Source organism: Neomonachus schauinslandi, chromosome 9 (genome assembly GCF_002201575.2).
Source record: "Neomonachus schauinslandi chromosome 9, ASM220157v2, whole genome shotgun sequence".
NCBI classification, from domain to species: Eukaryota; Metazoa; Chordata; class Mammalia; order Carnivora; family Phocidae; genus Neomonachus; species Neomonachus schauinslandi.
The window spans coordinates 64,708,699-64,720,148 of record NC_058411.1 but is presented as its reverse complement, the minus strand read 5'-3'; the positions used below and the strand labels follow the sequence as shown (position 1 = coordinate 64,720,148).

Sequence of the window (11,450 nt, the reverse complement as noted above, 5' to 3'; positions counted from 1 at the left end):
AAAGATTTTTCCTCTACCCTCTTGGTAGAACCTGGAGTCCTACAAACTAAATTGGCAAAGACAGGCTTACAGGAAGAAAGGTATGAAATTTTCTTCTCAATTTTACATGCATAGGGGTCCACAGAAAAAAGTAAAAACTCAAAGAAGTGGTTAGGCTTGAGAGTTCCTATACTGTTTTAATGAAGGATGACAAATTGTGAAACGAGTAGACAAAGGAAGAGGAGTTTGAGCTTCTAGGAGTGGTAAATTGTGGGAAGGTAAATATATGGGGGAAACTAATGGTAGATAAAGGTTATTTAGTAAGACTCTTTTATGCAGACTCATCAGTGCCATATCCATCTCCAATGCTAAGGGTTGTTCCCTTCCTTTGGGTACAAGAGAGGAGAGGAACATCTTCACAAAGGGAAATTTATGCCCTGCTTTTGTTAGATGGGGGAAAGTAGAGTTCTTCCTGCGTCTGCTTCTCAGTTGTCTTTTTTAGCTCAAAACAATTTTTATGCTGAAGTGTCATATTTTGGCATGGCTTATTCATCTTTAATTTTATGGCTTCTAAGTTTCCTTCCTTCCTTAAGAAATCTCTTTAACCTAAAGTCACTGTTATTCTTCTAATTTTTCTCCCAATACATTTTTGTTATATTTTTTACATTTCAATCTATAGTTCTCATAGAATTTATCTGCCATGTGGTGCAAGGTAGAAGCTTAACTTTTTATCTTCCAGATAGCCAGTTATTGCCTTCTTTTGCTAATTTGTGAATGAAAATACTCCTTGCCCACTAAACTGAAATGCCACCTTTATAATATATTAATATTCTATGTATAGTTGAATTTTCCTGGATTCTCTATGTATTTTTTTTAAGATTTTATTTATTTATTTGACAGAGAGAGAGAGAGACAGTGAGAGAGGGAACACAAGCAAGGGGAGTGGGAGAGGGAGAAGCAGGCTTCCTGCGGAGCAGGGAGCCAGATGCGGGACTTGATCCCAGGACCCTGGGATCATGACCTGAGCCGAAGGCAGCCGCTTAACCGACTGAGCCACCCAGGTGCCCCTGTATTTATCTTTTTTATGCTAATAATTTTTTTCACTACAACTCTGATCATAATAGCTTTGTGTTAAGTTTTACTATCTAGTAAGACACATTTCCTACTACCAGCCTCTGCTAATCTTCTTTTTCTAAACCATTCTTAAATATTCATCTTCCATTTGTTAATATTGAAATCATTTACATTTTCCAATGACAGTTTTTTACATATTCTATACTTCAAAAAAAATTTATTTCTAGGCATTTTATTGTTCTTGTCAGTCATGTTGCTTGTGATAAGAACCTTTCAAAGTAAGTTCTAGGAGCTTTTCTGCCAAAGCACTTTGTGTTGGCTCTTGTGTGTGAACTGATGACTATTGGTCCCAGAAGTGTCTTTGTCTTGTCTTCTGCAGCATATGGAGTGAACAGGAGGAGGAAAGCAGGGAAGAGAGGTTATATTAGCTATGATTCAAATTTTCTATGGGGCAGTTCTCAGCTAATTCAGATTACTGAGGGGTTATCAGAAACTAAATAAAACTCTTGTGGTTTTTTTTCCCTCCAGTTTTTGCAGCTTTTAGTAAGTGGAATACTCATATCAATGCATTTTACTTAATTTAAAAAATTTTATTAGCTATTTGAATGCCCAGTTTGATGGCCAGATTTGTTAGATTTAAATATATCCTGTAGTGAATATTTTCTTTAAAATGTTCTTTAGTCTAATTACTTAGGCTCTTTGATTTAGTCAGTGGGTATTTATTGCAGATATTCTTTGTTAATGAAATGCTGTAGCATTACTTGAATACTGATTGTATTCAAATTCATCTGTATTCAGTCTTTGGGGAGGGGGTGTAACAGTTTAAAAAGTGCAAATAACCTGATATTCCACTCAATAAACACCAGCCCTAGACAATTTATACAATAAAAGCCTGGCTAGCCCTACGGGGAAAAATATGCCAGTGACTTTAAGGAGACCTTCCATTGCAGATGAGAAATCAGTATTATTGGTCTGACTAATGGCAGGGCTGCTAGTGATGATAACTTTGTCAACATCCTGGTGGAAGAAATTGAAGAATTTATTTAGAGTCTAAAAAGAAGAACTGAGTAAGGAAAACTCAGAAGAAGAACTGAGTAAGGAAAAACAGTTCTTTTTGGACTCTAAATAAATTCTTCAATTCTAACTCAGTTCTAACTCAGAAGAAAATTTGAGTATTTAGCTTTTGCTTGCAGATTAACTTGAGAATTTAATTCATGTGAAGGATGAAATTTAATGGTGGGAAGTTGCCAAGAATTATGAGAATATAGGAAAATATATGACATCATTTCTGCCTTCAAAGAACTTGAAGGAGCAATATATTTAATGCGGCCACATTAGAAATGTGGTGACATTAAATAATACAACATATCATGGATGACAAAATGTGTGGTCAAACCATTACCATATAATTGTTGAATGAATCTGTATGAATGCGTGGACTCAGACTATTCAAACATTATACTTTTATACATTTATTAAACCTGATTCTGTATCTACAACATAGAATTTCTAACAATCTTATTTTTTAAAGATTATTTATTTATTTATTTGACAGAGAGAGACAGGGAGAGAGGGAACACAAGAAGGGGGAGTGGGAGAGGGAGAAGCAGGCTTCCTGCTGAGGAGGGAGCCCGATGTGGGGCTCGATCCCAGGTTCCTGGGATCATGACCTGAGCGGAAGGCAGACGCTTAACGACTGAGCCACCCAGGCACCCCAACAATATTCTTTTAAAAAACCATTTAACTGCAAGAGTAAAACATGTTTTTAAAGATTCAGTTGGTTACAAAGCAAAAGATTAAAAAGTCTCTTCATATCTCCATTCACCAATCTGACTACCAGAGAAAACTTTTTACAGTTTACTACCCATCTGGAAACTTTGTATGCCATGCACACACACACATACTTTAAATGGATACAATATTTAGTCCTTCTACAGTTGATTTTTTTTCCTTATTTCATTTGAGTACCTACTGATCTACTTCTTTTAGTGCCTGTACAATGTCAGTGTATCAGATCCTAAAGTATCATAACTTATTTAATCTTTTCCTTATTGATAGACACAGGTTATTTCCTATTTTCCACTGTTAAAAACAGTACACCAGTTAATAGCTTTACACTCCCTTCTGTCAGATTATCTGTAAAATAAATTCATAGAAATCTAATCTTTCAAATTGCAGTCTTGAGAGAAGCTCAAGGTGTTCTGTCATGGCTTGGTTTGAAATGATCTGTTGAGGTAAATCAGACGTGAAGATGATCGGGTGGCAACGTCAAAATCAGAGTTGTTTAGTTTCCTTTTTGGAGGGGTTGGGGCTAAAAAATGTCTTTCTTTTCTAGTAGCTCCCAGATGCACCCCTTCAGAAGCAGTCCTTGGTAAAAGAAAATGACACTATTGTCCTAAGACTCTCACAGGACAACTACGTAATAATCATGTAAAATAGTCTCTTATCCGAGGGGGAAAAAAGAGTTGTGGCCTTCTAACACTTATCCTCACGTTTTCCATTTGGGACCAGAACTAGTTCGACCACCACTTATTTTCACTTCGTGGTTCGAATAAGCGTGATTGGTGCACTTGGCTTTTTGTCTTCCTCAGAGAGGGGGAGGGAAAGAGGTTAAATGTCCTGACTGTGCCGGAATTGAGGAGACCCAGGGAAAGCAGGTTTGTGCACGGTTTGTTTTTTCCTCTTCGCTGTAGCTGTTTACGCGGGGGCGATGGGAGGAGTGAAAACGTCAGGGCCCCATTAGTGCTTTTATTCTCCAGTCCTTGAAGGAATGAAACTTCAGCGCCGTCTCTGTCCATTTCAGAAACAAGAGGATCCTCTCAAGAGTCACCGGGCAGAAACACCGACTCTGCGCCTGCACTTTTCTGTGACCTGTGAAGTAAGAACACAGACAAAAGACACCAGAGCAGGAAGCACAACATAGACCGCACTCCTTCAGAGAAGAGCCCGGCGTACTTCGTCCTTCCCCCACACCCCGCGTTGCCGCGGGCCCCGCCTCACAGGGGGTGGAATTTAGCGCACCTTCCGGATTGCAGGCGGAAGTGGACGAATTTGAATCTTGTGGGCCGTTGGATGGAGCTGCTTGCGGTCGGCTTTGCGGCTCCGCGGAAGAAGGGAAAAGTGACACGACCATTCTGGAACTTCTGCCCAACGCGCCTTGGTGAGTGAATGGAGAATGGGAAGAAACTGAGTATTCCAGGGAGAGGATTCGGACCGTCGGAGGGGACAGGGGTCGAGAGGCGGGACAGTGTAGCGGAGGCCTCGGAGTGCCTTTGGGGGTGTCGGGTGGTGGGGTTGGGCTTGAAGACTGGGAAGTCGGGGCGCTGGGGAGCGTCTCCCGGGCCCGCGCACACGAGCCAACTCTAAGTATTGAGGATTCCGAGGCCCCCCGCCCCCGAGATTAAGCCTTATTTAATCTGACGTTCTGGTAAACACAGTTTAGTATTTCCGCCAATTGGACTCGAATGCTGAAGCTGTAACAGTAGTTAGATCTAATTGCGAAAGCGTTACCACAGGTAAAAAGAATCTTTATTAAAGATGGAAGGTTGGGGGCAGGTTTAGAATGAGGAGATGCTGTACGTGGCTCCGGGTTCCCCCTAAGAGTGATACTCAGAGTAGTCTTTATTATTCTGGGCCGCAGGGATATGACAGTCTTTGAAATGCCCGGTGGGGATTTAAACTGAAATCTGAGTATCCTTTGTATTTAAAACCCGGATATTTTTCTTTCACGATTGACATTTTTCTTGTACCGCAAAAATCCGGGACTCTTGCTCATTTAAACTGACTATAGTAACAGCTGTAATTCATAGAGGTCTTAGTTTGCTAACAATAGGGATAAGGTTTAGCTAGTTACACAGATCTGCCTTTTCAGCTGCTTCATTCATTGGCCAACTGGGTTATTGTGGAGTCATTATGGAAACACTCTACTAATGTTAACAGAATTGGGTTTTCTTTGTTTTTTTGTTTTGTTTTTTGTTGTTGTTTGCTTTATTAATTTTTAGTGATGAACTACCTCAAATAGCAAACGCTGTTTAACCCCATAGCAAAGTCTGCCTTCTTCTGCAATAGTTTAAATGTGTACCCTACATCTAAAATATAAATGAGTTTAAATGTATAGAAATTTTATATCTTGCCTTATTGAACACTGTCTAATATTGTGTTGTTTTATAGGAACCGGTATTTTATGTTCCTTTTAAGATTTTAACACCAGGGTATCATACCATAAAAATGCATAAATATCTTTTAAAAAATAGACATTTCTTCATCTATTACTGGCTGCTCCTACTCTCCTATCCCTGCTAGTGAACTTTTGTTTCACTATTAGCCAGGAAAAATAGATTTAAATATTCAGTATTTATGATTGTTGAACTTTAAACGTTTGTGTAAGATTGCAGCAAAGACATTAGCTGTACTTTCCTAAGAATTGCGGACAGCTGTTCTGCTCATTTTACGTGCGCTACCAGCAAATAGTAATTTTAAAAAAATTAGTGTCTACATTTTAATAGGTTTCTTGTCCTTACCTGGACTTTTTTCATTTATTTTTGCTCCATCTACCTAAATCATCAGTGAATTTCAAATTTTCTTATGTACACATTACCTTGAAGGGTTTGTTAAGTGCTGATTCCTACACTTCAAAATTAAAGATTTATTTATTTGAGAGAGAGAGAAAGTCCCAAGCAGACTCCATGCCCAGTGCAGAGCCCGTCATGGGCTCCATCTCCCAAACCATGAGATCACCACCTGAGCAGAAACCTCAAGAGTCCGCAGCCCAACCAATGCTCTACCCAGGAGCACCCTGACAGAGTTTTAAGGGCACTGACTTGATCTTTCCTAGAGAGGCATTATAATATACTGTTAAGGGCAGGGAACTGGAGTCAGATTGCCTCGGTTCAAATTTCATCTCCACCAGTTGGTAGTTGTATGACCCAAGCAAGCTGCTTTACCTTTCTGTGCTTCAAATCCGACCTGTGTTAATGGGATAATAACAATACGTACCTTGAAGGATTATTGTGAGAGTCAAATGACTCAACACATATAAAAATCTTAGATTAGTGTGTGGCACATAGTAAATGATACATATATCTCCGATTATATTGAGTTACTGAGCATTGTACAAACCACATTACATACATTATCTCAATCTTCACATATAACACTGCAATATTTACTATTTTCATGTAAGTTAATGGAGGCTAAGAGGGTTCAGTTCTCACACAACTACCAAAATGTTTGAACCAGGTTCAGAAACAAGATTTAATTAGAAAGTTTATGCTTCTTTTTTTATGTCATTATTATTATTATTTTAAATAATGCTTCCTGCCTCTCTCTGCAGTTTATCCTTTCAATTATTGCCTCTTAAAAATCTCTGATGACTCCTCTTTGTCTACCACATATAATTCAGATTTCTCAACTTTTTCATTTTTTTACAAAGCCCTTGTCAATCTGGTTCCAACCTCTGTTTGCAAGCATCAACTTCATAATATTCTACCACTCTTTTCCAACCTGTGATGTTCTATCTGTACTAGTACCATTGTCCAAATCTGTTCTCTCAATTTTATATATACTTAGCCATCAACTTTTTTAGGTCCCTTTAAGATTTTACCCAGTGGGTTTCCAATACTTTCCTAGACTTCCCCAGGTGGAATTCTTCTTCCTCAGTGCAATTTAGTTGTAAACATAGCACTAGACTGAGAGCTCTTGTCTTCTTTGTCTTTATATCTGCAATTCTTGGTACAGAACAGTGAGTGTCCTTGTACTCTGAAACTGTATATGTTCAACCAGTGCTTGTTATTTTAACAGTTTAACACATTGTATCTTATTAAATGCTGAGGAAGTTTTTTGTTTTTTTTTTAACTTTTTTTCTGAAGTGATAGACTGTAATTCTGGATAGCTTAGTAGAGATTTTAGTGATACCATATGGTTTGTAAATTTCACAAATACAGAAAAATATGTATAGAAATTGTAGGTTCAGAAGACATTTCAAGTGGTAAAAAATTACGAGTAATATTTACTAACATTCACAGAACTCCAGATGCTTTATACATGTTTTCTCACTTAATCTCACTTTTCTCACTTTTATTATTCCCATTTAAGATGAAGAAACTAGGTACCAAAAGATTTAGTAACTTAAAAAATTTTTTTTTGCATTCCATTTTCTCCTGGTGGAATTTTTTTATTACAAGAATAATATATGTTTAGTGTAATTAGATTAATGGGAAGTACATACATAAGTATTCATTTCTATGTTCAATTCTAAATTAAGAAAATATTGGGGAGTTAAAAAACAGCAAAATTTGCCTTTCCTTTTGAGTTTGAATAGCTGTTTCTTGATCTCTTTGCCCGGAACCTTTTCTTTGAAAAGCTGCCCAAAAATATAGGGACATCACTCTAAAGACCATTGGGTAGGGTTTGGTCTAAGGAGCTTATGATCCTAATATGCTCCCATTCCACACACCGTCTCCAGCCAAAGAAGTACCAGATATAGGAATGAATAAGAGCTGAATGTCTAGACCATTCACATTATTTCTTCTTGAATTTTGGAATTGGGATACCAAAAACTACTGGAGCCAAGCCAGAAAGGTCTTTATATTGCTGAGATCACAGTGGAATCATGAAGAAATAAGAGAGTGTGGCAGAGGGAGCCAATAAACAACGGGGTAGGGCAACCTGTTTTCCAGAGATTAGTTATAAAAGTCAGTAAAACTTGTAACTTTATTGCTTTTCCTTTTGTTGTTAAGACTATTTTTTTAGAGCAATTTTAGTTTCATAGCAAAAATGAGGGGAGGATAATAGTGATTTCCCCCACACATGCCTAGCCTCTCCCATTATCTACATACCCCAGTAGAGTGGTACATTTGTTGAAATCGTTGAACCTACATTGACACATGATAAGCACTCAAAGTTCATAGTTGAAATTACAGTTCACTTTTTTTTTTTTTTTTTAAAGATTTTATTTATTTATTTGACAGAGAGAGAGACACAGTGAGAGAGGGAACACAAGCAGGGGGAGTGGGAGAGGGAGAAGCAGAAGCAGGCTTCCCGCGGAGCAGGGAGCCCGATGCGGGGCTCGATCCCAGGACCTGAAATCATGACCCAAGCCGAAGGCAGACGCCCAACGACTGAGCCACCCAGGCGCCCCTACAGTTCACTTTTGATTTTGTACATTGTTTGGGTTTGGACAAATAGATGATGACAGGTGTCCATCATTATATCATACAGAGTATTTTCACTGTTGTAAAGATCCTCTACACTCCACCTTTCCCAACCACTGATCTTTTTACTGTCTTCAGAGTTGTGCCTTTTCCAGAATATCATATAATTGGAATCATACGGTTTGTAGCCTTTTCAGATTGCCTTCTTTCACTTTGTACTATGCATTTAAGTTTTCTCCATGTCTTTACATGGCTTGATAGCTCATTTCTTTTGTGTCTGGATGATCTATAGTTTGCCTGGATGATCCATAGTTTATCCATTCACCTACTGAAGGACATCTTAGTTGCTTCCAAGGTTTGGCAATTGTGGATAAAGATGCTGTGAACATGTGAACATTTTGGTGTGGACATAAGTTTTGACCTCCTTTGGGTAAATACCAAGGAGCATGATTGCATAACTGAGGTAAATCCCACTTGGTTGTGGTGTATAATTTTTTTAAATAAGTTCTTAGACTTGATTTGCTAATATTTTGTTGAGGTTTTTTGCATCTGTGTCTTTGACATTGGTATGAGGGTAATGATGACAGAATAAGCTAGGAAGTATTCCTTCTGCTTGTATCTTCTGAAAGAGGTTGTAGAGAATTGGTATAATTTCTTCCTTAAATGTTTGGTAGGATTTGCCAGCGAACCCATCTGGGCCTGGTGCTTTCTGTTTTGGAAGGTTATTAATTACTGATTCACTTTCTCTGATACAGTCCTATTCAGAGTGTTTATTTTTCCTTGTGTGAGTTTTGGCAAATTGTGTCTTTGGCCCATTTCATCTAGATTATCAAATTTGTGTGCATAGAGTTCATGGTATTCCTTTATTATATATATGTTTTAAAGATTTTATTTATTTGTCAGAGAGAGAGAGTGTGAGCACAAGCAGGGGGAGTGGCCAGCAGAGGAAGAAGCAGTCTCCCTGCCAAGCAAGGAGCCCGATGTGGGACTCCATCCCAGGACCCTGGGATTGTGACCTGAGCTGAAGGTAGATGCTTAACCAACTGAGCCACCCAGACATCCCTCCTTTATTATATTTTTAATGTCCATAGGATCTGTAATGATATCCTTTCTTTAATTTCTGGTATTGGTAATTTGTGTCCTCTCTGATTTTTTTCTTAGCCTGTCTAGAGTCTTACTGACTTTATTGATCTTTCCAAAGAACCAGCTTTGGTTTTGTTTATTTTCTTTATTGACTTCTTGTTTTCAGTTTCATTGATTTCTGCTCTAATTCTCATTACTTATTTTCTTCTACTTAATTTGGATTTGGTTTACTCTTTTTATAGTTTCCTACAGTAGAAACTGAGATGACTCATTTTAGATCTTTTCTAATATATGCATTCAATGATCTAAATTTCCCTTTAAGCCCGGCTTTGACAGCATCCCTCAATTTTAATGAGTTGTGTTTTCATTTTCATTTAGTTCAAAATATTTTGTATTTTCTTTTGAGATTTCTTTTTTACTCTTGTGTTATTAAAAATGTGTTGTTTAATCTCCACATATTTTTCAGATTTCCCAGCTGTCTTTCTGTTATTGATTTCTAGTTTAATTCCATTGTGGTCTGACAGACATTGTATGATTTCGATTTTAAATTTGTTAAGGACTGTTTTATGGCCTAGTATATGGTCTTTCTTGGCAAATGCTCTATGTAAGCTCTAGAAGAATCTACATTTTGCTCTTGTTGGATAAAGTAGTCCATTATATCTAGTTGTTTCATGATGATGTTCAGTTCAACTATCAGATCAGTTCCTTACTGATTTTTTGCCTACTGGATCTGTCCATTTCTGATAGAGAGGTGTTAAAGTCTCCAACTATGGTTGTGGATTTACTTGTTTCTCTTTGCAGTGCTATTAGTTTTTGCCCCCCATAGTTTGCCTCACATAATTTAACATAGTTAAACATAAGTTCTTAGGTGTATACATATTAAGTATTATTACATCTTCTTGGAGAGTTGACCCCTTTATCATATTTAATGACCTATTTATACCTTATAATTTCCTTAAAGTCTGCTCTGTCTGAAATTAATATACTCCTGCTTTCTTATTAGTATTAGCATGTTATATTTTTCTCCATTTATGTTTAATTTATATTTAAAGTGGATTTTTTGTAGAAAATATATAGTTGGGTCTTATTTTTTGATCTACCCTAACAAATCTGTCTTTTAATTGGTACATTTAGACCATTGACATTCACCATGACTGTTGATAGAGTTTGATTAATGTGTACTATATTTGTTACTGTTTTCTATTTGTTGCCCTTGTTTTTTGTTCCTGTTTGTCTCCATTCTTTTTCTGCCTTTTGTGGTTTTAATTAAGCATTTCAAATGATTTTATTTTTTTTCTTTCTTAGGATATCAGTTATATTTCCTTTCTAACTTTTTTTAGTGGTTGTCCTAGAATTTGCAATACACATATACAACTAGTACAATAATTGAGTATGTTATTGATACTGTTATTTTGAACAAGCTGTTGTCTGTTAGGTCAATTAAGGATAAGAAAAATAGAAGTTTTTATTTTACATTCACTTATTCCTTATTCGATGGTCTTTCTTTATGTAGAGCTGAGTATCTGAATACTATCTTCCTTCTCTTTCGAGAACTACTTTTAACATTTCTTATAAGGCAGGTCTACTGGCAACAAACTCTCTCAATTTTTGTTTGAGAAGATCTTTACTTTTCCACTTTTTTTAAGAGAGAATGTGCACATGTGTGCAAGTTGGGGGGTTGGGGGGCAAAGGGAGAGGGAGAGAGAAAATCCCAAGCAGGCTCCACGCCCAGCTCAGAACCTGATGGCAGGGCTCCATTTCATGACCCTGAGATCATGACCTGAGCCGAAATTGAGTCAGACATTTAACCAACTGAGCCACCCCGGTGCCCCTTCTTTTTCACTTTTGAAGGATAATTTTGCAAGATACAGAATTCTAGATTGGAATTTTTTTTTCCTCAACACTTCTTGCCTACATGGTTTCTGAGGAGCCATCTGATGTGATTCCTTCCTTTATTCCTCCATAGGTAAGGTGTTTTTCCCCTTCTGCTTGATGTTCTCTGAACTTAGTGGATCGGTGGTTTGATGTTTCACAGTGACTTGTCATTAATTTTTTTTTTAGCTTTTTTTTTTAATTAAGTAAGCTTTACCCCCAGCGTGGGGCTTAAACTCATGACCCCAAGATCAAGAATCGTATGCTCTACCATTTGAGCCAGCCAGGCAC

The 11,450-nt window shown here is 37.5% G+C and overlaps 1 protein-coding gene across 1 annotated transcript in view; it reads left to right on the top strand.

The window, feature by feature from the left end:
• Positions 1-4,103: 4,103 nt before the first annotated feature.
• G2E3 (G2/M-phase specific E3 ubiquitin protein ligase) overlaps positions 4,104-11,450 on the top strand; it is a 59,055-nt gene continuing 51,708 nt past the window's right edge. Inside the window, exon 1 of the mRNA XM_044917848.1 lies at positions 4,104-4,213. The gene's annotated coding sequence lies outside the window, so the exon portion shown is untranslated. The remainder of the gene's footprint in view (positions 4,214-11,450) is intronic.